General features: G+C 39.4%; 1 long non-coding RNA gene across 1 annotated transcript; it reads right to left on the reverse strand.

Moving 5' to 3' along the window:
* Positions 1-846: 846 nt before the first annotated feature.
* On the reverse strand, positions 847-27,495 carry LOC132540729 (uncharacterized). The gene is made up of 3 exons (XR_009551887.1): positions 26,655-27,495; positions 2,856-2,983; positions 847-1,027 (listed from the first exon to the last, which is right to left on the reverse strand). It is a non-coding gene; the product is annotated as an uncharacterized LOC132540729 (long non-coding RNA).

Below are 27,495 nucleotides of genomic sequence, written 5' to 3' on the forward strand. Positions count from 1 at the left end.
CAGAATTTGCCCAGGGCTGAACCTTTAACAAGGGATGGAATCAAGAATAAGGTTTAGATTCCTGACTCATGAATTAACCAGGCACCAGGCTTCTTCATGGGCATGTATATAAAAGGCACACATATGGGCCTAGGAGATAATGCAGAGGTAGTGTACCAGACTGTCATGCCACAGGCCCCAAAATGTTTTTAAGATTTATCATTGCTGACTCACATAGTTATATAGTATATTACTTTAGCCATAGCAATATTAATTTAGCCTCTGTTTCTATTTCTTTTTAATTTGTCTTTTTTTTTTTTTAACCCAAGTACTATTCAGCTTTGGCCTAGAAGTTTTTTGCATGAAAGTTTTTTGCATAACCACTGAACTGTCTCCCTAGTCCAGCGCTTGTCCTTATCCTTTTGCTTGTTTGTTTGTTTGTTTTCTTTTCAATGTACTCTTGTTTTTTTTCTTAATTGCCATCGGGACTCAATGCCTGCACAACAAATCCACAGCTCTCAGGAGCTATTTTTATTATTAGTTTCTCCTCCTTTTATTTGACAGCACAGAGAGAAACTGAGAGGGTGAAATGAAGATGAAGAGAGAAAGAGAGACACCAGCGACACTACTTTAGGATTTATGAAACTTTTCCCTGCATGTAGGAACTAGGGACTTGAGCCCAGATCCTTGTTCATTATGACATGAGTGCCCTACCAGGGGCAACACTACCTAGCCCCCCTTATCCTTTTAGATACCTGGCTTTACTATCAAGATTATTCCTTTTTATCTTTATTAATTTATTAGATAGAGACAGTCAGAAATAGAGGGAGAAAGAAAAAGTAGAGAAGAAAAGAGACAGATACCTGCAGTCCTGCTTCATCACTCGCAAAATTTGGCCTCTGCAGATGGTGACTGGGAATCAAGCCTGGGTCATCATGCATTATAACATGCTCAGTCAACTAGGTGTGCCACCACCTGACCCCTGGCCCCGAGATTTTCCTTGTAGCATCCTGGTGTGCATGGATAAGAATCTTCATGGAGTATACACCTAGGTGAAAGAAAATGCTGAGTTGTATTCACATCATCCAGTTTACTACATTAAGATCAAGTCATTTTCCAAAGTGACTGTGCTATTCCCACTGCAACTGGCTTGTGTAAGAGGGTTCTTCACATCACACCATCAACAACACATGGTATTGTTCACAACTATTTTTGCCACTCTGGTGGGTATAAAATGGCATCTAATTGTGTTTTCAATATGCATTTTTAAAAATTTCATGTTATTATTTAGTAATGAGAGAGAGAGGAGAGTGAGAGAGAGAGAGGGAGAACCAGATTATCACTCCGGCACATGTGATGTTTGAGAGCAAACTCGGGACTTCTTGTTTGAGAATTCAGCATTTATCCATTGTGCCATATCTTGGGACACTGAATTTTGTTTAGAGAATATTTTCATCACATCTGAATTCAAGAAACTGAGCTGAGAAACCATACAAAACTATTTGATATAGACATTCTTAGGGACTGACTGGAGAAACTTCACAAGGTAGGCCCCTTCTTATAGAAGAGGTCAATTAGGAAAGCCAAAATTATTCATTTTAGGACATTAGAAAATACCAAAGGGCTTATGCTACTGTTTGTGTGGTAAGTTACACAGCTATGTTTTAAATGGCTCCTTAGAAGGGGGATAATGGTATTAGCTAAAACCATGGGAAAAGCAAATGCATTTCAGGGAAATTATAAACATTTCTTTTATCTTACCAGATAAAGAGATTTAGTATAAATCCTAATGCATACACTTGGATGTACACAATTTATATCAGCTGAAGAGTTTGAAACACTTTCATGTAAACAATCAGATTTCTCTTCGAAGATTACTAGGAGACTGTTTGACACTCTTTATAAGTAGGGGACATCTCAGAGTAAGAACTGGTTCTGGATAATATCAGAACTCATTTACCACTAGCAATGTTGTTCCATTAGGTTCTGTTTTCATCTCTGAAACTTCTACTTTTATGTAATGTTTACATCTTTGACACTTTCTTTGACTCAACCCCCAGTATAAACAAGGGGTATAATAAACCCTAGTGTATTTCAAGAAGACTTTAAGAGCTGGGGCTATTGGATGAGGATAACCAAATGGAATACAGATTAAAGCAAAATTATTTATAACACTTCAATCTCATGGAACTAAAATAGCTCTGTAATTTTAGTCTAGAAAAGAAACATATTCTCTGAATTTATTCATCAATTTGACTTTGATGAAATCTGAATGACATCTGACCAGCCAAATTCTGTAACACAGCCTTTTAACAGAAAATGTAAAAGATGTGGAAATAAAAAAGATGTAAAAATCAATATGCTTCATTCCATAACTTCTACATTCTGATGACAACTGTAAGTTCCACGAACCATGACAGTATCACACGAAAAGCAAGTCTTTGCAGTTCACCAGCTTAATGTATTGCAGAGGTGATCAATCCAGAATTAAAATTTTACCTAATCTACATGCCTGGAAAAGGGCTATTTGAAATTGTCTTTAGAGGAGCCAAATGGTGACACACCCAGTTGAGAGCTCACATTACCATGTGCAAAAGACCCAAGTTCAGATCTCTAATACCCGCAGGGGGAAAGCTTCACAAGCATTAAAGCAAGGCTACAGGTGCCTCTCTTTATCTCTTTCCATCTCTGTCTTCTCTTCTCTCAGTTTCTCTCTGTCATATCAAATAAAATAAATATTTTTTAAAAGGGTGGGAAAGAATGGGCACTAGGAACATTATGTTTATCACATTGGAACCAAGCCCCCAAAATAACCCGGGTGGCAGAGAGGGAAAGAGAGAGACAGAGAGAGAGAGAAATTGTCTTTAGAAACTCACCAGCCTAGATGAAGAAATGGTTTTTGATGTATTCCCAACTCCATGTTTTTAGTTTCTGTGAGGCTCAGTGGTGTTCCACAAGTTCCAGGCAACAGCTGTGATTGTCCCAGAGGTAGGAGACCTATAGACTTGTGTAGTAGAGAGATAGTTTAGACAAGTTTGACTCAAAGTTGGTTTTTTAACGTATTTTTTTAAAGATTTTATTTATTTATGAGAAAGATAGGAGGAGAGAGAAAGAACCAGACAACATTCTGGCACATGTGCCGCTGGGGATCGAACTTGGGACCTCATGCTTGAGAGTCCAAAACTTTATCACCGTGCCACCTCCCGGACCACTTTTTAACGTTTTATTAGCAGGCTAAAAAAAGAATTTTAGACAAGTCAAGAGTAGGCATTTAAAACTTCATATCATTGCTCTAACAGTCCAGGAAGTGATTGCTGCTTTTGTCACCAGATGAACAGGATGTTTTTACAAAAGGATGGGTTACTGGCATCGTTTTGTTTTTGTTTTGTTCTTAAGATTTGCTCTCCAGGGAGTCAGGCTGTAGTGCAGCGGGTTAAGCGCACATGGAGCAAAACTTGAGGACCAGCATAAGGATTCCGGTTCAAGCCCCTGGCTCTCCACCTGCCGGGGGGGGGGGGGGGGGTGGCTTCACAAGTGGTGAAGCAGGTCTGCAGGTGTCTATCTTTCTCTCCCCCTCTCTATCTTCCCCTCCTCTCTCCATTTCTCTCTGCCCTATCTGGCAACAACAACATCCATAACAACAATAATAACCATAACAATGATAAAAAAAAAACAAGGGCAACAAAAAATGAAAATAAATAAATAAAATATTTTTTAAAAGAAGGATTTGCTCTCCACCTCAGATCTCACAGATTCTCTGAGCATCTGTGCATCCTGCTAAAATGTTGATGCTTGATCACCAACCACAAGGACTCTGTAGATCTGGGGATGAGTTCTGCACATTTGCTTTTCTGACATGATTCAAGGTAGTGCCTTGGGTCCAAATCACACTTCATGGAGCAGTCATTCAGCTCAAAGAAACCACAAGATTCCAACACTGCCCCCCTTCCCCCTGTTCTCCCCTGTCCCTATCAATGACCATTTGTCACTGGTGCTTACCAAACTTGGAGAGCTTAATTTTGTGGCCCCACCTCTTCCTTAGTTACAATTGGCACCTTCTGGGTTCTTAGGACAATGTGAGTGCTAGCATTCCCAGAGTGTTCTGTTCTTCAAGACTTTTCATGTTATCACCTTCAGAGCCTCTTAAAATTGGTATTGTGTCATAGCTTTTGAATTTTAAGAGCTTTGATCATTACTGTTTAAAAGATTTGCCAGGGTGTTAAACACAGTTTGGTGGGTCTCATAACCATACTAGACTATGCCTTCTGGAAATAGACCTGGATTATAGACCTGGCATCAGTCTGACTCACAATTATTGAAATAGCCTCATAAAGGTGGGAGAGGCAGGTAAGGTGGAGGTGGGGGGCGGGGGTGTTAGGGGTTGGTTGATCTCTGGCAGAGAAAACCAACAGTGCCTAAGTATGCAAGCTGTGCAAGTAAGTTTTGATGACTCAATTAAGCATCTTTGTTGTAGTTTCTATTGATAGTATAGCAGCCAATCTAAATTCTCTTCAGAATGCACAAAATCTAACACTAAGGAAATTAACTGCCTCTGAATGCAGTAGTCACCTTCTCTGAATATCTAGAAAGGTTGGCAAAGTCTGGGCCTTTTCAAGAATTCCATCAGCACCACCACCATAGAAATGCAGAAGTACTATCTTACAGGGTAATTCTATTGCTAAGTCAATTATCGCTGGGTGTGGCAAGCTTTCAAGGAGATTTAATGACCATTACTATTGAAAGAAAATGAATTCTTAAATGAGACCACTCTAGTAATCCATTTGCTCTACATAGTTGGAATAAACACCTGAGAATTCAGGGAAGGGATTCACAACTCGGAAAAGTACTTGTGCATCCACTAGGGACCAGTGTTCTTGAGAGTGGGAGTGAGGTTGGGGAAATGTTCTCAAGAGCCTAAGAAATGGAAATCAACTCTCTAAATTGAAAGCATTTCAAGAAAGTTCTGACAGAACAAGCTTTCAATTCTGAGATTACCCTAATTGCAGTAATTCCTTTACATTGGTTTAGTTGATGCTAAATATATGGATGTGCTAAACCTCTATGCCCCAGTTTGCTCACCTGTAAAATAGGTATAATAATAGTATATACCTCATAGAAATGTGCTAAGGATTAAATGAGTTAATCAATACCCACACTTGAAAATGCTCCCTGGTAGACAGTAAACAGTTTATGAACTTTCCTGGGATCTCTATAAATAAGGAGTTTGAGGGGGTTGGGCGGTAGTGCAGCGGGTTAAGTGCACGTGGTGCAAAGCGCAAGGACCAGCGTAAGGATTCTGGTTCGAGTCCCCAGCTCCCCACCTGCAGGGGAGTCACTTCACAGGCAGTGAAGCAGGTCTGCAGTTGTCTATCTTTCTCTCCCCTTCTCTGTCTTCCCCTCCTCTCTTCATTTCTCTCTGTCCTATCCAACAACGAACAACATCAACAACAACAATAATAAACCATAACAAGGCTACAACAACAATGGCAACAAAGGGGGGGAAATGGCCTCTAGAAACAGTGGATTCATGGTGCAGGCACTGAGCCCCAGCAATAACCCTGGAGGCAATAAATAAATAAATAAATAAATAAATAGGGAGTTTGAATCTTAAAATGAGTTGACTTCCAGTGGAGGACAAGGGTTTTACTCAGGACTCAGGTCAATCATATATGACAACAGCATCATTGTACAGAAGGAACTCACATTATAATATAAGGATATAATTTAATTAGCAGTAAAGGCTGGGAGAGGGTTACAAACCACCAAAGTGAAGTTCTGGAGACAAGTATGAAAAGCTACAGAGAGGAGGGATGGGCAGACAAATGATTTCCGTGCCTGAGGCTCTGAGCTCCCAGTCTTAGTCCCCAGCTCCACTATAAACCAGAGCTGAGCGGGGATTCGACTTCCGGAGGCGGAGCTACAAGCAGCAGATCTCTTTCTCTCCTCTCCTCTCCTCTCCCGGATCAACTAGGAATACCAAAGGAGACCACCCGGACCGAAACAAGACAGGACTAGAATGACCACAGAAACCCAGTAAATCACCCGTGAGTACAAACACGCGTGGCTGGTGACAGAGAGGAGAGAGGGGCCTAAGGAGAGATTAAGTGACTGCTAACAGTTCGACAGTTTGTCAGTGGAGACACCACCTCCAGTCTGCTCCACCAACAAGGGGACAGCTGAAGGGAGGAAAGGACTCCCCAGAGACTCACCAAGTACAACTCTGAGTCTCCATTGCTACTACCCTCAGAATCTGGAGCAGCAAAAGGGAGGGACACCAGGGCACAGAGATCTAACCGGGAAACTCAGGAGAAGACCTATACCTCGGTGGCATAGCTGAAGGGCTGTGAAAGTCTCTTTGCATAACCACTGGATTATCTCTGCCACACCCTGCTTTATCTCTTGGTCAGGAGTCAGTGATTAAGCCAAGAAGCCTATTGATAGTATAAAAGCCCTCAGGCTACCATAGCCTACAGGGGAAAAAAAAAAAGGCTTTTACACCACTGAACTCCAACTCAGGGATTGAAAAAACTGTTAACTTATATAAAATGGTTAAAACAACAAGAAAAAATATTGGAGACTCGAACCAGGACAAGAGTCCAGCTAAAAGTCCTCCAGAGGGCAAAGCACAAAACAACGAGTTCGACATCCAAACATTAGCTAAGGAAATAATAACAGGAGTGAGTAAAGAATTTGAAAAAATTGTAATCAGAACTGCAGGAACAACAAATGAGAATATGGAAGAAAATTCTAATAATCTCATGGTTATTTGAGAGCTGAAAGCTGAAATTGCTGAGCTAAGAAGGCAACTAGCTGAACAAGCTAAAACAGTATCAGAGCAGGGCAACAAAATAGATGAACTCCAGAAAGCAGTAGAGGGCAGAGAGAATAGAATCAATGAGGCTGAAGACAGAATTAGCAAGATTGAGGATGAATTAGAGACAACTAAAGAAGAAGTAAAAGACCTCAAAAAGAGATTAAGAGATGCTGAAAACAACAACAGAGTCCTATGGGATGACTTCAAAAGAAACAATATACGCATTATTGGCTTACCAGAGGAAGAAAGAGAAGGGGAGGAAGAAAGCATTCTCCAGGCCATAATAGCTGAAAATTTCTCTAGTCTAGACAACACCAAAGACATAAAGATTCAAGAAGCCCAGAGGGTCCCAAACAGAATTAACCCAGACCTAAAGACACCAAGACATGTCATACTTAGATTGGAAAGGAATAAGGATAAAGAAAGGATCCTCAAGGCTGCAAGAGAAAAACAAAGAGTCACCTACAAAGGAAAACCCATAAGTTTAGCAGCAGACTTCTCCATACAAACACTACAGGCCAGAAGAGAATGGCAAGATATCTATCGAGTGCTCAATGAGAAAGGCTTTCAGCCAAGAATACTATATCCTGCTAGATTGTCATTCAGACTAGATGGAAGCATCAAAACCTTCTCAGACAAGCAACAGTTGAAGGAAGCAACCATCACCAAGCCTGCCTTGAAAGAAGTTCTGAAAGGTTTCCTATAAACAACCAGACCACCACAAATAGAACATATATCAAAACACTCTAAAACTCTACAAGAATGGCGTTAAAATATCTTCAATCTTTGATATCAATAAATGTGAATGGCCTGAATTCACCTATTAAAAGACACAGAGTAGGAAGATGGATCAGAAAACACAACCCAACAATATGTTGTCTACAGGAAACTCACCTAATGCAACAAGACAAACACAGACTTAAAGTGAAAGGATGGAAAACCATCATTCAAGCCAATGGCCCACAAAAAAGGGCAGGAACAGCTATTCTCATATCTGACATGATAGACTTTAAAATAGATAAGATTAAAAAAGATAGGAATGGACACTACTTAATGCTCAGAGGATCAGTCAATCAAGAGGACTTAACAATTATTAATATCTATGCACCCAATGAGAAGCCATCTAAATACATCAAACTTCTACTGAAAGAGCTACAGCAATATATTAACAGTAACACAATCATAGTAGGGGACTTCAACACCCCACTATCTCAACTTGACAGATCATCCAGGAAGAAAATCAGTAAAGACATAAGGGAGCTAAATGAAGAGATAGATAAACTAGAACTATTGGACATTTTCAGAGTCATTCATCCCAAGAAACTGGAATACACATTTTACTCAAATCCACATGGATCATTCTCAAGGATAGACCATATGTTAGGCCACAAAGACAGCATCAGCCTTTTCAAGAGCACTGAAATCATCCCAAGCATCTTCTCAGACCACAGTGGAATTAAACTAACACTTAACAATCAACAAAAGATTAGTAACAGTGCCAAAATGTGGAAGCTCAACAGTACACTTCTTAACAACTTCTGGGTCAAAGAGGAAATCAAGGAAGAAATCAAAATGTTTCGAGAGTTCAATGAAAATGAAGACACAAGCTATCAAAATATTTGGGACACAGCTAAAGCAGTCCTAAGAGGGAAGTTCATAGCTATACAAGCACACACTAGGAAACAAGAAAAGGCACAAATTAGCAGCCTGATTGCACATCTTAAAGACCTAGAAGAAGAACAACAAAGGAACCCTAAAGCAACCAGAAGGACAGAAATTACTAAAGTTAGGGCAGAAATAAATAACATTGAGAATAGGAAAACCATACAAAAGATCAATGAAAGTAAATGTTGGTTCTTCGAAAGAGTAAACAAAATCGACACACCTTTAGCCAGACTCACAAAAAAAAAAAGGGAGAAGACCCAAATAAATCGGATAGTAAATGAAAGAGGAGATATCACAACAGACACTGCAGAAATTCAACATATCATGCGAGGCTTCTATGAACAACTATATGCCACCAAGCTAGAGAACCTGGAAGAAATGAATGATTTCCTAGATACCTACCAACTTCCAAAACTAAGTAAAGAGGAAGTCGATAACATGAACAGGCCCATCACAGCTAATGAAATTGAAACAGTTATCAAAAATCTTCCCAAAAATAAAAGTCCTGGACCAGATGGTTTTACAAATGAATTCTACAAAACTTTCAAAGAAGAACTAATACCTCTACTTTTAAAAGTATTCCAGAAGATTGAAGACACTGGAATACTCCCTGCCAGCTTCTATGAAGCCAACATCACCCTGATACCAAAAGCAGACAGGGACACAACCAAAAAAGAAAACTACAGACCAATATCTCTGATGAACATAGATGCGAAAATATTGAACAAAATTCTAGCCAACCGGATACAGCAGTATATCAAAAAGATTGTTCATCATGACCAAGTGGGGTTTATCCCAGGCATGCAAGGTTGGTTTAATATACGTAAATCAATCAATGTGATCCACCACATCAACAAAAGCAAGACCAAAAACCACATGGTCATATCAATAGATGCAGAGAAAGCCTTTGACAAAATACAACATCCCTTTATGATCAAAACACTACAAAAAATAGGAATAGATGGAAAATTCCTGAAGATAGTGGAGTCTATATATAGCAAACCTACAGCCAACATCATACTCAATGGTGAAAAACTGGAAGCATTTCCCCTCAGATCAGGTACTAGACAGGGCTGCCCACTATCACCATTACTATTCAACATAGTGTTGGAAGCTCTTGCCATAGCAATCAGGCAGGAGCAAGGAATTAAAGGCATACAGATTGGAAGAGAAGAAGTCAAACTCTCCTTATTTGCAGATGACATGATAGTATACATGGAAAAACCTAAGGAATCTAGCAAGAAGCTTTTGGAAATCATCAGGCAATACAGTAATGTGTCAGGCTATAAAATTAACATTCAAAAGTCAGTGGCATTCCTCTATGCAAACACTAAGTTAGAAGAAATTGAAATCCAGAAATCAGTTCCTTTTTCTATAGCAACAAAAACAATAAAATATCTAGGAATAAACCTAACCAAAGAAGTGAAAGACTTGTATACTGAAAATTATGAGTCACTACTCAAAGAAATTGAAAAAGACACAAAGAAGTGGAAAGATATTCCATGCTCATGGGTTGGAAGAATTAACATAATCAAAATGAATATATTACCCAGAGCCATCTACAAATTTAATGCTATCCCCATCAAGATCCCAAGCACATTTTTTAGGAGAATAGAACAAATGCTACAAATGTTTATCTGGAACCAGAAAAGACCTAGAATTGCCAAAACAATCTTGAGAAAAAAGAACAAAACCGGAGGCATCACACTGCCAGATCTCAAACTATATTATAGGGCCATTGTCATCAAAACTGCTTGGTACTGGAACATGAACAGACACACTGACCAGTGGAATAGAATTGAGAGCCCAGAAATGAGGCCCCACACCTATGGACATCTAATCTTTGACAAAGGGGCCCAGACTATTACATGGGGAAAGCAGAGTCTCTTCAACAAATGGTGTTGGAAACAATGGGTTGAAACATGCAGAAGAATGAAGCTGAATCACTGTATTTCACCAAATACAAAAGTAAATTCCAAGTGGATCAAGGACTTGGATGTTAGACCAGAAACTATCAGATACTTAGAGGAAAATATTGGAAGAACTTTTTTCCGCATAAATTTTAAAGACATTTTCAATGAAACGAATCCAATTACAAGGAAGACTAAGGCAAGTATAAACCTATGGGACTACATCAAATTAAAAAGCTTCTTCACAGCAAAAGAAACCACTACCCAAATCAAGAGACCCCTCACAGAATGGGAGAAGATCTTTACATGCCATACATCAGATAAGAGTTTAATAACCAACATATATAAAGAGCTTACCAGACTCAACAACAAGACAACAAATAACCCCATCCAAAAATGGGGGGAGGAATTGGACAGAATATTCACCACAGAAGAGATCCAAAAGGCTGAGAAACACATGAAAAAATGCTCCAAGTCTCTGATTGTCAGAGAAATGCAAATCAAGACAACAATGAGATATCACTTCACTCCTGTGAGAATGTCACACATCAGAAAAGGTAACAGCAGCAAATGCTGGAGAGGATGTGGTGTCAAAGGAACCCTCCTGCACTGCTGGTGGGAATGTCAATTGGTCCAACCCCTGTGGAGAACAGTCTGGAGAACTCTCAGAAGTCTAGAAATGGACCTACCCTATGACCCTGCAATCCCCCTCCTGGGGATATATCCTAAGGAACCCAACACATCCATCCAAAAAGATCTGTGTACACATATGTTCTTGGCAGCACAATTTGTAATAGCCAAAACCTGGAAGCAACCCAGGTGTCCAACAACAGATGAGTGGCTGAGCAAGTTGTGGTATATATACACAATGGAATACTACTCAGCTGTAAAAAATGGTGACTTCACCGTTTTCAGCCGATATTGGATGGACCTTGAAAAAATCATGTTGAGTGAAATAAGTCAGAAACAGAAGGATGAATATGGGATGATCTCACTCTCAGGCCGAAGTTGAAAAACAAGATTAGAAAAGAAAACACAAGTCGAACCTGAAATGGAATTGGAGTATTACACCAAAGTAAAAGACTCTGGGGTGGGTGGGTGGGTGGGGAGAATACAGGTCCATGAAAAATGATGAATGAAATAGTGGGGGTTGTATTGCTAAATGGGAATCTGGGGAATGTTATGCATGTAAAAAAAAAAAAAGAAGAAGTAGAAACGCAAAGCAGAAATTGACTGAGTTTGGAATATGGCACCAAAGTAAGAAAGCAGAAGTATACTAGAGTTTGCAGTGAGTATCTCCCTAATACTTCCTCTCCACTTTTCCAAGCTTTGGGTCCATGATTGCTCAACAATTTGTTTGGCTTTGTATGTTTACTCTCTTTTCAGTCACCAGGTTCCAGGCGTCATCAGGATGCCGGCCAGACTTCCCTGGATTGAAGACACCACCAATGTGTCCTGGAGCTCAGCTTCCCCAGAGACCCATGCTACTAGGGAAAGAGAGAGGCAGACTGGGAGTATGGACCGACCAGTCAACGCCCATGTTCAGCGAGGAAGCAATTACAGAAGCCAGACCTTCTACCTTCTGCAACCCTCAATGACCCTGGGTCCATGCTCCCAGAGGGATAGAGAATGGGAAAGCTATCGGGGGAGGGGGTGGGATATGGAGATTGGGCGGTGGGAATTGTGTGGAGTTGTACCCCTCCTACCCTATGGTTTTGTTAATTAATCCTTTCTTAAATAAAAAATAAATAAATAAATAAATAAATAAAAAAAGAAAGCTGGATCAGGGAAGAGAGTAGCAAAAAAAAAAAAAAAAAACCAGAGCTGAGCAACGGTCTGATGAAAAATAAAAAATAAAATTAAAATAAAAAATAAAGGAAAGGAAAGAAGAAAAGCTGCCCAGGATCCAAAAGTTTCCTCGGAATATCAGTTTCCTCGGGGGGGGGGGGGAGGACCCTATTTCTCAGTCCACAGATGCCACAATCTGGAGAAACTCCTGTTTTTGCCACCCAGATTATTGCTAGGATTCCCTCCAGGCAGTGGTTTCATTTGTTTGTTTTTCTTTCCTCTAGATAGAGGGTGAGAGACAGAGAGGGAGAGAAAGACAGAGAAGGAAGGAGAGGCCCGCAGCACTCCTTCACCCCTCACCTTGCTCCTGAACCCCCTCCCACCTGCAGGCTCTCCCATGTGGTGGCCTGGGGCCCAGACGTGTGTAGAAGGATCTGGAGACTCTATAGCCTGGAAGCCCCAGTCATCCCAAACTGATTTTAACGTCAGTGTATCCTTTATTTACACTGTGTTCAGAGGTGTTAGCAGGGCCATTTGGTTAGTTTTAATTTGGACTTGGTCTCCCCGCACATCTAGGATTTTAATTTATCTTGCCTTGTATGTCTGCTTATTGATGACAAATGACTTTCTGATCAATGATATAAGCCACTCTGTCTCAATTACCCTAGTCTCCCCATCAGCCAGGTTCATTTCAATATCAATACATATAACAATCTCATAGTTCAAAGGGTACTTGCTTTTTTTTTTTTTTTTCCCTCCAGAGCACTATTTAACTCTGGCTTATGGTGGTACTGAGGACTGAACCTGGGAACTCAGACACAGGCATGAAACTCTTTTATGTAACTATTATGCTATTTCCCTAGCCCTACAAAGGGTCTTAGTGGGTTAGCAGAGTCTACATTTCCTACATTGCCCATTATACTGATAGCATGCATAATGAGCCTACATACAATAATTATCCATGCTGGGGTCCATTGAAAAGAACAGAGACCAGCTCTTTCCAACAGAAACACAATGAGTCACTTATATATTGTGAAAAGTTTTAAAAAGTAGAAAAAAATGCAACTAGTTTTATTTTAGGGAGACCGGCAATGGCACATATGGGGCTAGTAAGTACTAGACAGGGCAGTAATGTAGTAATATAGATAGTGACATAGTATCAAGATTCAGAAATACCAAGTAGGCACTTGATTTTAGACAAGCTATTTACTTTCCTGATTTTCAGGAAATAATTTACTAGTGAATTTACTAATTTATAATAGAAATATTTAGTAACTACCATAAATTAGCCTTCCTATTAAAATGACATATTTAAATGATAGCATGTCTAAACTAGTAGATTATAGTATTTTTTCGATGAACGGTGACTTCTTTGAGAGAAGAAATGAAACATCAAAATATCTGAAGAACTGCATGAGAAATCCCCACAAGCCCACTACTTAGACTTGATAATTATGAACCTATAGTTATATCTGCCTTCTGCATCTGACTGTTCATTCATTGGTCCCATCTTCTTTTATCATGTATTTCAAAGTGTATTGCTTACATTACTACCTTCCACATAAAACCCCATCCTGTGTATCTTAAAGCTAACAATGCCCTTTATCTCTAATGTTTCTCTCCTCTCCTTTTCCTTGTTTTTAGTTTTTATTTATAAAAAGGAAATACTGACAAAACCATAAGATAATTCCCACCATCGGAACTAATTTTTTCCTTTTTCTTCATCTTTCTACCACTCGTATTTATTTTTAGGTTAAATGTACATACAGCAAAATGTATAAATATTAAATGAACCAGTGGATGGTATTGAGAGTGCAAAGTGTAAGTCAAATTTTCATTCACAATAGAGAGAACATGTCCATTATTTTATACAATTCCTCCCTCACCTTCCTCATTAATATCAATCCTCATTCTCCTATCTCCCTCCCAAGTCAATTATTGTTCTGGTTATTCCCCCAATATGATTAATTAATTGTGCCTAATCTAGGATTTTAAATACATGAAATTATCCATGTTGTAGAAGGCTTCTTTGACTGGACATTAAGATTTTTGAGATTTATTCACTTTATTGTACATGTATTCATTTTTATTATGAGTAGAGAAATAATTTTTGCTAATTTTAATTAAGAGGACTCCTGACCTGAGTGACCCTGCCCCCCTTCAAAGTCCATGCTATTCTTGTTCCAATCAGAAAAGTCTTCATCCTTTTAATCCAAGATGGATTTTCCTAAAGCTTCTAGCTTTTGATGTTAACTCAGTTCCGTAGAATTAATAGGAGTTGCTTTTTTTTTAAAATATGATTTCTTTAAAATGAACATAGAGTTAAAAAATTCTTCTGAATCTTCTATGGAGAAAGTAAAACCTTCCTAATTTCTTTGATCCTTTTCCAAACAACAATGTGTTTGGTTCTTTCAACTTTTGCTGTTTCCCTGCATTAACTCAGCATCATCTATTATAAACAAACACATATGGAGGACTGTTAATTAATCAATTATCTCCCTTATTGAGCTTTAAGGTCCATATGGCAACATCCTACCTATTTTACATACCACTGTACACCAGTACCTAGTTAAATACCTCACAAATAGAAAGTAGATAGTGAAGAAGCAATTACAGAAACCAGACCTTCCACCTTCTTTCTGTACCCTACAATGATTCTGGATCCATACTCCCAGAGGGATAAAGAATAGGGAAGCTGGGGGCTGGGCTACAGCACAGTCTGTTAAGCACACATGGCGTGAAGTGCAAAGACCTCCATAAGGATCTCGATTTGAGTCCCCAGCTCCCCACCTGTGGGGGTAGGGAGGGTCACTTCACAATCGGTGAAGCAGGGCTGCAGGTATCTATCTTTCTCTCCTCCTGTCTTCCACTCCTCTCTTGATTTCTTTCTGTCCTATCCAACAACAACAACAGCAATAACAACAAGGGCAACAAAAAAGGGGGAAATGATCTCCAAGAGCAGTGGATTTGTAGTGCAGGCACCAAGCCTCAGCAATAACGATGGAGGAAAAAAAAAAGCTTTCATGCCTGAGGCACCAAAGGTCCTAAAAGAAAAAAAAAAGAATAGGGAAGCTTCTATGGAGGAGATGGGATATGAAACTCTGGTGGGAATTGTGCAGAATTGTACCCCTCTTGTCAAACATTATTAAATCAATTTTAAAAATTTTAAATAAAAGTAGAAAGCCCTCAAAAAATACTGACTGGCTGAATAAGCAGACATGTAAATATACTTTATGCATGTCTAATTTGCTACATGTTAAGTATATAGGAGATAGCAGTAACAATTTACAATGGGGCAAGCACTGAAGCTTGAACACTTCAATTCCAAGAAACACACCCTCAGGAATACACCAACCAAATGCACTGATTTCATTCCTGGCCTGCAGTATAACTTTAGTCCCTTCTCCATCTTTTTTTTCTAGTGAGCTGAGTAGATAGCCTAGAACAAAATACAAAATCTCCCTCAACACCTGAAATTAATCATATTTAGCTGGGCCCCAACTTTTATCTTCTGGGTAGGTCCCAAGAATCAAACAGACTCTGCCCTCTCACTCTCATGCCCCAAATCCACCTGTGTGAGGTCATTTTTTTTTTTTAAATATTGATTTGCTTTGTCATGTTTGTGATTTTTCTCCCTTATTCCAACCAAATAACCAGAACTTTGTGTTTCATTCCATGATTTAGAAGACTTGGTAGTTCATGAAAGCAGAAATTACTTTGGACAGTTTCACTCTTGGATATAGTTTTTGAGGAAAGCAAGAATTTGAAGGGGAATCATCATGGGGGTAGGAGGTGGTATTTGACAACTTCTAAAAGCACGGCTCATTTCCCCAGAATGAGGATGGGGATGGAGTTGGGGTTGGGATTAGCAGAGTCCTCAAACAGTGTAGACGATAGCAGAACTTACTGATATCCAGCAGAGTGACATTACCCCAGGAAGGAATGGGATCCTATAAAGGCTGGGCTCCACATATCAGACTACCTGTGTCTCCCTGTCAGAGGTAGAATTCTGTCTTTAGTAGAAGCTGCAGAACTACTTGCAGAGTGTTGGTATGCATGAGACCCCTTCTGTTTCATTTGGTTTAAATCCCCCCTTCTTAACACTATTCTATTTACATAACCACTGCATTCTATTTACATAACCACTGTTAACAAGCACCACCCTCCCTCCAGGGCATTGGTGGTTCAGTGATAGGTTTCTCGCCTGCTCCGCCCCCTCCTTGTCACTCCCGGATCCTCTCCTTGTCACACTCTGATTTTCACCAGTCACTTTTCTCTCCACCCTCTCTATGTCACATCCTATTTCCACCCTACTTGGCAAGTATATATAAAGACAGCATTGTGAGTTTTACAGTACTTGAGTTTAGCTTAGCTTGGCTTAGATTGTGCTGCGTCCTGCATGAATAAAGAGATACTGCCTACAGCTCAACCATGAGTCCCTGGTCGTCTGTTACCCGCCTGTGAAGCCAGCCCGGCGAAAACAACATAGTCCGGCGAAAACAACAGCAGAGAGTTTGAGAGGCAGGTCTCAGTGATCCATCCACCTGACCTCCCCAAGGGAGAGATCACCTGTTGATTCTGCATGAGTTTTCTGATCTTTCATACAAATCTAGAGATAGGAAGAGAATACTTTTATCCCTACTGACAAATAGAGAATTTTCTCATCTTCTGGGAATGATGGAGACTTTGAGATCTATTTGATTTGGTTTCACAAAAATTACAACCATTAAATGTGTGAGGTTATACATTAAGATTTATAAGGATAAAGAGGAGGAAACAGGTGAATAAGAGGGAGAAATAAAACCATATCTAAAGGAGAATAAAGGAAAAGGAGGAAGAATGAGGGAGAAAAAAAGACAAGAAGGACCAGGCCCTAACCAAACTGGAGGAAAGCTTGGTGCCATAGTGTCTTTCCCCCTCTTTCTATCTCTGTATCTCTGTCTCTATAAAAGTCAATATGGACCCCTGAAACCCCAGAGACAAAATGAAAAGGCAAAAATGTGGCAAGTTCAAGTGGAGATTCACACTCCATAGATCTAAATAATTACAAGATATAAAACAAAGTAACTGCTTAATAAAGTATGTTCTTTCCCAATCCTTGACAAGTAAATATTCATAATGATGGAATGAGTAACTTTGTTTAAAGCTATGATTTTTTTTTTTTTGTATGACTTACTGAAAGCCAACAAACTCTCAAAGATGACTGGATTTAATTATATTGTACATGTCTGGCTGTTTCTTTGATGGACTAGTGATGTTTGCTAAGTCATAAAACAAGTTTCATTAATTCAAATATATACTCCATAAAATTTGCTTTTCTTGCCTTTGTTTCAGTAAAATTATAATTATGTTATAATCAACACTTCTGCATATTTTGTATTTTATTGACAGCAATGATAAAATAGATATTTTCCTTGAGATATTATAGTTCTAGCATATTTTTTAATTAAGACTTTCTACTTGGAGAATATTTATTCTGCTGCAACAGTGCTAACTGGAGTTGTTAATAAAATTCCTTTATATGCCAAACATTATATTTGGATTGATAGATATTGTTACCACAAAGATACTATGAAATGTTTTAATTTCAATATCTAAACTGTCATACTGTATATTCACCATCTTTGAAAGTAACATGTAGGGTGTTGGGTGGTAGCGCAGCAGGCTAAGTGCAGGTGGCACAAAGCACAAGGACAGGCAGAAGGATCCCGCTTCAAGCCCCCAGCTCCCCACCTGCAGGAGAGTCACTTCATAAGTGGTGAAGCAGGTCTGCAGGTTTCTATCTTTCTCTCCCCCCCCCCCGTCTTCCCCTTCTCTCTCCATTTGTCTCTGTCCTATCCAACAATGACAACAACAACAATAATAATAACAACAATGAAACAAGGGCAACAAAAGGGAGAATAAAAATAAAATAAAAAAAGAAAGTAACATGTAATAATATGAAAGTCTATTTCTCACATAATATTAAAAAACCCACATCTATACAAATTTAGTAATTTGTATAATGTAACTTGGGAAAATATTCCCTCAACCCCACATACTAGGGTTCTGAATACTGCACTAATTTACAAATACCGCTGGAACAATGAAGAAAAATGAAGGTAGATGCTCAGCACAGCTGGGAAATGCTATCTGATCACATGGGACTCTATCATACTCTTGCTATCAGAGGAAATGATTTGACAGGTTAATTAATTTGTCTTTTCTCTTAGCTAAGCACTCTTGCCACTCAAATCTTTTCATGCATTCTGAAGTAGTGTGCATCTCTGAGAGAAGTAGCCACAGTACCACCCAGAAGGTTTCATGACATTTGGATGGAGTTGTATCTTTTTTCTTTTAATAACAAAGGGCAAGAAAATGGAAAGAGTATTTCCCTGGGACCCATAGACTGATTGTTCTCAAGGTGGCTATTTAGGGCTATACTGTCCCAGCACTAAGCAGTGGGACCTAAGCCACTGGGAGACTGGCATATTCTTTAGTTAATTATTTTATATCCTCTTGTGAGAAGTGTAACTCAGGAAGATTCCCTTTTCCTCTGATATAAGATCTATATTGAGAAGGAGAAAGGGGGATGAATAAAGAGAAGCAGATGAGAAGAAAGGAAGGAAGGGAGGAAGAAAGAAAGAAAAGAAGAAAGAAAAATAGATGAGAAAACAATCTAAAGCTTCCTCCCATACTCCAAGAAATTGAAGTCTCCAAATTTAACAGTCTCAATCAAAAATACCTGTAAGCTTTAAAGCATCAATAAAAAGCCTTTAGTCTACCTATATTCTTAGAAGTTTTTCACTGATAGAATTCTGGGGCGCAAATATAGGATGGTAGAAATAACACATATATTGAGAATTTCCCATTACAGATTTAGGATTTCAGAGAACAGAAGGGGAAAAAATGGTAGTCTTGCACACGTGGCGCAAAGTGCAAGGACTGGTTAGGATCCCAGTTCAAGCCCCGGTTCCCTACCTACAAGGGAGTTGCTTCACAGGCGGTGAAGCGGGTCTGCAGGTGTCTGTCTGTCTCTCTTCATATCTCCCCCTTCTCTCTCAATTTCTCTCTGTCTCTATCTAATAACAAATAAATAAATAAATTAAAAGATTTTTTAAAAAGGTAGGCTTGGGAATTCATACAGAATTGACCATTTATTGGGGCAGAAAGGTGAAACATGTCATCTATCTAAAAGAAACCTCCACCTTCTGTAATTACCATTGGCTCACAAGAAAGTCATGTCTAGTGCACAGGCACATAATCAGGGAGAACAGAAGACTTGGACTAATGACCGTTTCACTGAATAGGCGAGTTTTTAAAAGTTCTTTCTTCATTTGTTGCCAAGATTTGGTGAAACTTTCATTTGAAATATAGTACTGTCTTTGAACCAAGTTTTGAGAACCAGTGCTGATGTGTGCCCTATGGGGTTGAGCCAATGAAATTCCAAAATCTCTGAAAGACACAGCAGAGCCACAGCACTGCAGGATACAACTTTATGAACAGGTTGGCAAAGCATTTGTTATCAAAGAAACAGAAGTCTAGAAACCATTGAATATAACTCATTGTATTAACTTTAAGACATTCCTATGATGGTTCTGCAACATTATGCCATCGAGATGTTTTTGGCTTCCTTAGACATAAAACATAAGAAAAGCAGTAGCATATACATTGAAATTGAAGCAAGGGCTGGAGGAGAAGCACAGCTAAGAAATATGGCCAAGTCAACAGCCCCACTGAAATGAGTAAGGACTGTTTGCTCACCCTGAAAACTGAAAGGCTAACATATCTTTGACAAATGGCTATAGGCCCCTCTTAAAGCAGACCTAGTGCCAGACTACATTATGTGGACTCTCAACAGAATTGCCCAGAGAGTGACTTGTCACTGAGTTCTCACCACTTCTCTGTAGAAGGACAAAGACAAAGGTCATATTCTGATTATGCCTAAAAGCCCACTGCTCACCTGCAACAGTCACTCTCAATGCAATGACACATGAGTTTTCTTCCTAGGAGGAAAAAGGGAAACAGCTGACCATGGATTCAGTTCAGGTGGACTGATCACACCACTGCCAGGGTATAGACATTGGAGCAATCTCTTCACTTCCCTGAGTCTCCATTTCCATGCATTTAAGTAGGGCCAAGCTACCTACATAACTGTGTCACTACAGCGACTGAAGACAATGCTGCTGACGCACTAACTAACCTACTCATCAGATACTGTTATCTGTTTGCTAAGATCATTTTCCTACCTGAATATGAGCAACCCACAATCCTCCCAGAACTCCTACAGGTCTATCATCTTACAAAAGGACTACCATAGGAGTGACGGGGGTAGAGAGGAGAGGGAAGAAGAGAAAAAACGTCAGTCATCTTGGAGTATGAGTCATTGCTAGATAGCCTGGGGCAGCTCTGCAGGTCTCTGACACATCAAAACTCTCTCCAATGTGATGCTCAAGTCAATCCCAAAATAATACTGAAGCATAAGGATTGCTGCTACAGGGAACTTGCTATTGGTCAAGAAATATAGTCAGAAAATGGCTATCTGCTGGTCCCCTTTCTCCTATCTCTATTGGCCAGCTCACAATAGCTTAGCCTTCTTGTCAAGTATACACTCAGGTCTTCTCATGCACACATGCAGAAATTGGAAGGGAAGTTCCCCTCAATTGCAAGGACTAGATTTCATCTATTTATAAGCAGTAGCCCAACAGGCAGGCTTTGTTCTGTAACTTGCCATTCTCAGCAAGCTGCACCAGAATAGAGATGTGTTCATACTTTCCAGCCATCCAGATTGCCACTTCAAAAAGAGAGTGATAGACAAATATGGTACAGCCCATTTATAACATTTTCCCATGTTTAAATTCCAAATCATAGAGTCTGAAGCACAGTTGCCAAGAATAATTTTTTTTTCTAAATGCAATATTTTTTTCTTGGTCTCTTGGTAAATGGTAACTGAATTTCTTCCCCCTATGGTTCCTTCTCAGAGGCCAAGAGTTTTTCACTCTCGGTCTGCAATACCCTGCCTGGGCTATCACCCAAATGGCTTTCACACCTAAAGTGAGAAAGAATTAAGTGCTTCTGCAATTGAAAAATGGTTCTGTCTGCCTTGGAGTCAAAAAGCCCTCTTTACTGAACTATTGTGTTTAGACTCTAAAGCTAAGTATACCAGTGAGTGTGTGATGATGCCAAGAAAGTAACCAGAGGGTGAAGGAAATCCCATCACTTCTCTACCCAGAACAAACTAAGGTGTACTCAACTAGTTTTGACACCCTCCCTCCATCCCCAGATGTTTTAGGGAAAAAGAGTTTTCACAACTTTCTGTGGTTTTCCTGCACAAGACTTGAATACAATCCCCAAAGCTGTCATCGTCATGGAATGTCGACACAATAACAGTCTAAGCAGCTTGCTGACCATATTTTCTTAATAAGTTAGAAGATTTCACCTGGGCTTCTAAAAGACACTGAACTAATCTTAATATCGAGGAAAAGCAATTGAACTGATCATCAGCAATAATTCTTTCTTTTGTAGGATTAAACAGATCTCTTCACTTCTCAAAAGTTCATGTGATCCTGTAGTTTATCTATGTCTCCTACAACTAAGCTTGACAAAAGAATATATTTGAATCAATTTGTTTCACCAAACTACTTACAGTATGCCACTACTTTTCACCAAACACCACTTACTTCCATAATAGTAAAATTAAAAGTGGGAGATTTTAGGGCCATCCTGAGACCTGTGGATAGCAATCTCTTCATGTTTTAGGAGTTTGTCAACATCTAAGTTAACTCCAAATTCCAGTTCTTTGTTACCATGTTTTCTTTTTAAAGAGTTAATTAAATGTTTAGCTTATCATTTCCTACAAGCATCTCCCCTCACAAAACTTCTGGGCAAAGCTAATAATGCTCCTTTTCAAATGTATTTTAAAAGATTCAGTGGAGATCAGTGAGGCCACTAAACACTGGGGAAAAAAAAAAAAGAGAGAGAGAGGTAGAGTTAAGATCTATATTTGAAACAGAAAGGGACAGCCCTAAAAATCATAGAGTAGTCAGTTTTGTTTTCATACCTGGAAACTACTAGAACAAATCATCAAAAAATCAATTTGCAAACACCCATACGATCACAGAATACTAGGTAATAATCAACATTGCTTTGTGAAGAACAGTCTTGTCAGAACCATCTAATTTCCTTCTAAAACAGAGTGACAGGCCTGGTAGATCAGAGAGATGAAATAGGTATAATAGAGCTTGAATTTTACAAAGCTCTGGATCTGTCTGCCATGATATGCTCATCAGTTGATGACTTCAGACCAAAAGAAAAAAAATAGAAAGAAAAAGAAAAAAGCTGTAAAGGTTTAGTGAAAAGCACAGTGTTTCAGCATTAAACTAGTGGGTGGAGGTTAGGGTAGAAGTGATTTGTTGTGACATTTGGCACAAGAATTGGTGGCTTCTGAGCCCTTTAATATGCTCAATGGCCCCAAACATAGTTTTAACACCTGCTCAACTAACATTTGTTACATGAAAGAATGATGGATATAATACACAATATTTGGTGAATTCTCACAAATCTACAATGAATGGGTGAGCAGACAGACACTAGCATGTTAAGAAAGAATATTTGCCCTTCCCACAGAATGTGAATTCAGACCTACAAGGATGCAGAGACTACATAGGCTCCTATGCTGAATATGGGCCCTATATCGAATCGATGGGGTTTACAGTCAACAATATTTATATACGTTTCCCATATTTGGGAGCTGCTTTCTTCCCTGATCCTGCTTTCTAGCCCTTTTTCCAGCCATGACATCATGTCCCCAGGTAACAACTTGGGTCTACCTGCATATCAGATGTCAGGCTCAGGGAAAAACTAATAAAGTCATGGGCCCTTTGGAATATACCTAAAATAGACCTACTATCTATTATATATATATTATTATTATATATATATTATATATATATATTATTATATTACTATCTATTAATATATCTAAAATAGACCTCCAAAACGGAGACCCCCCAAATCTTCATCTGCAATATTCCAGTCTTTAGGTTCATAATTAATCAACAATTTTTTTGGCTTTACATGTTAATTCTTTTTTCAGCCACCAGGTTCCAGACACTACCATGATGCCAACTGGACTTCCCTGGGCAGACAACCCTACCAATGTGTCCTGGAGCCCAGCTTCCCCAGAGCTCTGCCCCAGTAGAGAAAGAGAGAGACAGGCTGGGAGTATGGATAGACCTGCCAACGCCCATGCTCAGCAGGGAAGCAATTACAGAAGCCAGACCTTCCACCTTCTGCAACCCATAATGACTCTGGGTTCATATTCCTAGAGAGATAAAGAATAGGAAAGCTATTAGAAAATGGGATATGGAGTTCTGGTGGTGGGGATTGTGTGGAGTTGTACCCCTCTTTTATCCTATGGTTTTTGTCAGTGTTTCCATTTTATAAATATCTAAAAAAATAATAATATTTGCCATTCTTCTAGAAAAAGCCAGTCCTCTAATGGCACCAAGGACTAATTCAGGTCTCTTTAGGTTTATCTATGGTGTGGGAGAGATTTAGTTACAAGTCTAAATCTGTATATTGACTTTGACAGGTTTTTATAAAGAAGCAGAATTAAAGGATTTTTCTTCCAACTTTTTAAAGTCTGCACATTCTCTGTCACCTTTGAGAATATGTGCCTGTTCTGTCTGCATTACGGTTTCTGCCATGCACGCAGACTCCTCACATGACTGATCCCCACATATTCCCCAGGTTCCAGCCCAACTGTTACTTCTTTTGGGAGTCTATTCTGATCTTACTTTCCAAAAGCCTGAACTATCCTCCAAGTCTGGGTTATGTTCCTCTCCAGATGATCACACAGTAACCTGAAGTCTTCTTAGCACATGGCCTTCCTGTCAAGCAATGTTGTAACCATGGGCTTCCTTCCTTCTCTCCTTTATTGGATAGTGACAGAGAGAAATCATGAGGGAAGGGGAAGCTAGGGAGATAAGTAGAGACAATTGCTGTACTGCTTCACTGACAAACATGTACACTTAGCCGGGTGAGCCATCTTCTAGCCCCCTTGGAGTTCCTTTTGTGAGGTCCTATTCCAACTGTAAGCGCTGTTCTGGGAAATATCTGTATCTCCATGTCTAGTTTAGCTGCATAATAGATGTTTACTGAATAAATGGATAAATTAAGAGACATTTAAGCCTTCTCAGATCGGTTTTCCAACCTCTGTCAATTTACCATAAAACCAAGTCACTACGGTGCTAAAAATGCATTCACAACAGAATTTTGACCACTCAGCTTAAAGAAAACCTTACATTCTAAAGTAAGAGTTTACTTTGAGCCACACACAGTGACTGAAAACCAACAGCATCTCTTTCATAAAGGTGTGGCAGTGTGAATGGAGAAATAGCTCAGCTGGTGGAGCATCATACTTTCATGCCTGAGAATCCTGGTTCATCTCCAACACCACATGTACTCTGGGTTGTCTCTCTCCCTCTCTCCTTCTCTCTGCCTCAGGTGAAAAAATGAAAAATAAACATTGAAAAGTGGTGTGTTGCAAATAGGGTAATTTCTGAGTGAGAGGCAAGCATTTTCACCAATATTCATATGCTATTGGTAACTACAAACATCGGAGGAAGTGTGTATGTGCGTTGGACAGTAGTAACATATGGTCTTTCTTAGTAAATGTTGGGAAAAAACTGAAATATATATATATATATATATATATATATATATACTTCTACTTTGTTGGAAAAAAAATGTACCTTTTTTTTCCAACACAGTTGGCAACCTGCTTGACTATTGCCACATTTTCATGGCAGCTTCTGTACATACGCTAGTTAAATAATACTCCCAAGAGCAAATGTCCACTGAGAATACTGCCTTATCTAACAGTGTAAAGGGATTTGAACAAACAAGGGGAAAGGCTAACATTCATTACTGCCTGCTCAGCAAGCCACAGGCATCGTATATAATCGTTATCTCCAGAGATGATGAAGTGAACTTGGCATCAGTGTTCAATTCTGGACACAGCGATAACCTCTGTGGATAACTGGAGATTTCAGGAAAGATTTTTAGGTTCTGCAGATGAACAGGATTTAAGTTTTGCAACATCCCTAGAAGATGACCCTTAAAACAGGCAAAGCTACCCAACGCTCCTCCAGGGAACCAATTATGCACTTGTTTAAACAGTGATGTTTCCAGGTACTGGCTCTGGCAGCCCCCATTTTTGATAGAAAAATATTCAGAGAGTAACACAGTGTAACTGGCCTGAGTTCTGTGATGAGGTCTTAATTAAAACTCCACAAAAAAAAACAAAAAACAAAAAAACTCCACAAAAAGTCACCTCTCCAAATTCACTCAGAACCCCCCTTAGTAATAAAGGGAAACAAATTCTTAAGTGCATGGGTGCTACTCAGTATATAATCAAAACTATTCTCAACCCAATAACAGAATGTCTTTGGGAACCCCAATGGTTCCCACTACCCACTGCAGTTATAGGTGATCCAGAGTTCTGACCCAGAGATGTCATAACTGATTCCAAGCCAACACAACTGGAAGTCCAGAGATAATCCCAGCCGTGCAAGGGAACTGACAGGAGTAGGCCCTGACCTGCCCAAACCAGATTGAAGACTGGGAGAGGGCTGGGACTTGGTGGTGGCTCACCCCATGAGGACTTGGGCTCAAGACCCTGGTCCCCACCCTGCTGAGGAGGGGGGCATTATGAGTAGTGGAGCAATGCTTCATGAGTGTCTCCTATCTTTCAGCTTCTATTAAAAAAGAGAGAGAGAGAGAGAGAAAGAGAGGCCTCTCAGAATGGTGAAGTCATGAAGATAACAATTCCTAGTGACAACTTTGGTTAAAAAAAAAAATAGAAAAAAAAAAAAGACGGGGGGCCAGGTGGTGGTGCATCTGGATGACTGCACACATTGCAGAGCGCTAGGATCCGGGTTCAAGCCCTTGGTCCCCACCTGCAGGGGGAAAGCTTTGCAAGTAGTATAGTGTCGCAGATGTCTCTCTGCCTTTCTCTCTGTCTATCACCCCTTTCTGTCTTGATTTCTGACTGTTGCTATCAAGCAAAATAAAGGTAATAAAAATTTTTAAAAAAGACCAGGAGAGGAGTTTCCCTTTTCAAACTAAGATAGAGCTATAAGAATAATGACCAAGCAGCAAATAACCTTGGACTGCCAAAGCAAGTTAATAATCTTCTTCAAAGAAATGGAAATCTATGATTTGTCTGACAAATAATTCGAAGTAATCAGCTTGACAAAACCCAATGAAATGCAAGAGACCACAGACTACTAAACAGAATAAGGAAAATAATATATGATCTAGAATGAGAAGTTTCATAAAGAAATAGAAGTCATAAAAAAAGAAAAAGAAAAAAGCAAACAATTCCTGGAGCTAGAGCTAAAGAACGCAGTGATAGAATGCACTTCAACAACAGACTTAATCATGCAGAGGAAAAGGTCAACAAATTAGAGGGCAGATTTTTGAAATTAGCAAATTAAAGCCAAGAGATAGCTCACCTGGTAGAGTGTATCCTTGCTCATTAATAAGGACTTGAATTTAAGTCTTCATTTCAAGTGTGGGAGACACTTCATCAAAGTCCCATGGATGGCACCAAGTGGAGCTCCAGATGTAGTGGAAGGGTGCCATAGTGTCCCTTCTTTTCCATCACTCCCTATCTGAAATCAAAAGAATGGAAAAAAAAATAAAATAAAAAGCCTGGGAGTAATAAAATTGCACAAGTTAGAGGAACAAAAAGTAAAGCAAAAGAGTGATGGTAGGGCACAAATCCTGGCATATGGGATTACCATGGCACGAACGGAAGTTCCATGGATAATGATGCAGTGTTGCATCTCTCCGTCTTCTCTACTCCTTTCTGTCTCTTTCCTTTTATCTGCCTACCTGAAATAAAAAGCAGCATGTTAGCAGTGTAATCATGCATGCATACGCCCCAGATATATAAGAAACCAAACAAATCCTGAAATCAATACGATAGAATAAGCTTTAATAACAGACTTGATTACACTGAAGAAAAAAAAATTTTTGTGTATATAAATATATATGTAGGTAATATGAGTATAGATTCTGAAAAAAGAAAGGACAAAAGAGTGAGAAATGTGAAGGAAAGTCACTGCCAGTTGAAGGGGAGGAAGGCCAACATTAACCCAAAATCACACGATTCCACAACTCCCAGGCCAATTCTTTCATTCAGGTTAAGAGACAGAGAAAGAGAATGGCACCACAGAACTGGAGGTTCTCCCAGTGCCACATGGTGCCTGCTGGGGCTTGAACCTGGACTGAGCACATGGCAAAGTGTGTGTCCCACCCAGTAAACTATCATCCTGGTCCTTAAAACTGGTT

Source organism: Erinaceus europaeus, chromosome 10 (genome assembly GCF_950295315.1).
Source record: "Erinaceus europaeus chromosome 10, mEriEur2.1, whole genome shotgun sequence".
NCBI classification, from domain to species: Eukaryota; Metazoa; Chordata; class Mammalia; order Eulipotyphla; family Erinaceidae; genus Erinaceus; species Erinaceus europaeus.